The sequence below is a fragment of the Etheostoma spectabile genome, chromosome 2 (genome assembly GCF_008692095.1).
Source record: "Etheostoma spectabile isolate EspeVRDwgs_2016 chromosome 2, UIUC_Espe_1.0, whole genome shotgun sequence".
In the NCBI taxonomy this organism is placed as follows: Eukaryota; Metazoa; Chordata; class Actinopteri; order Perciformes; family Percidae; genus Etheostoma; species Etheostoma spectabile.
This window is the reverse complement of record NC_045734.1, coordinates 26,968,008-26,969,210: the sequence shown is the minus strand read 5'-3', so window position 1 is coordinate 26,969,210 and position 1,203 is coordinate 26,968,008.

Below are 1,203 nucleotides of genomic sequence, written 5' to 3'. Positions count from 1 at the left end.
CTGTTGAACCCATCCAAGCCCTTAACCGCTCGTTCAGGTGTTTTACACACACTGCTCAACCCTTTCATCATTTGTGTCTCATATCTCCCCCTCACCAGGAAATTAAAACACACATCGGTCTGTTTGGAAACCAATAAACCCGCTGATGATGACAACGTGACGCCTTATTGATCCCTGTCAAAAAATGGTCTTTTTTTATTGCACCCTCTCCCATGAAGAGGTCAGAGGTCGGAGGTCAGCGAGGGAGCAGCACTCCTGGGTATAGTATGGGTGGCGCCTTGCTCCAGGACACTTCAACAGGGCACTAAGGATGCCAAAGGGATGTGTTTGTGTCTTTCAGTCCCACCTGTGTCCTAATGAAATTGTGCCGATTAGTTTTAATAATCAAGGTCTGTCTCCACATAAATCAATAAATAAATTAAATAAGCCAAACGATCTAATCCCACATGTAGTTTTAACACGACCATTACTATCATCAAGGTAAAACCCTTTGATTTCAGCGATTTAGTAACCAGGGGTGCAATATTACATTCCACAGTTAAAACAGACACACTGACATTATTTATTAGGACTATGAAACCTTAAATTTGACTACTATTAGACTGGCATAAAAATAAAAATCCAAATGGTTTTACATATCTCCACTAGAACTTATTTTTTTAAGGTCCATCATGGTTTCCTTAAAAGAACTATAATAAAGTATTATAGGCAAATGTTTTGGAACAGTTTTTTTAGTTAATGTCAAGTTATTAAGTTGTTGAGCGCTTGAGAAGTTGTGGATTTCCAACAGAGAAGTTCCCAAATAGCTACTCAATATAAGTACATGTTGTAAGATGTTGTTGTAATCTATTTCCTAACGTCATTTTATTCTGATTTAATTGATTTCTTCCTAATGCATTTCTTTTTAAAGACTTACAGTGCACTCTGTTTAAGTTCCATAGCATACAAATGCAGTTGTCTTGCTTTACCGTTAATATTTTTGAAAAGGGTATTAAAAAAATTATCCAAAAAAGTAAATGGGACATGCATTTCTTTTCACTAAGAAGCCACGTGTGCTTTTGTCGTCAGAAAAAAATGAAATACTGAGATTCAGCATTAGATGAACCGACTTGTTGAAAAGGACTTTTTTTGCAGTGCGCTTGTTTTTGCGTAAAGTGCTGCTGCTGTACACGGAACATCTACCTCTCTCTCTCTCTCTCTCTC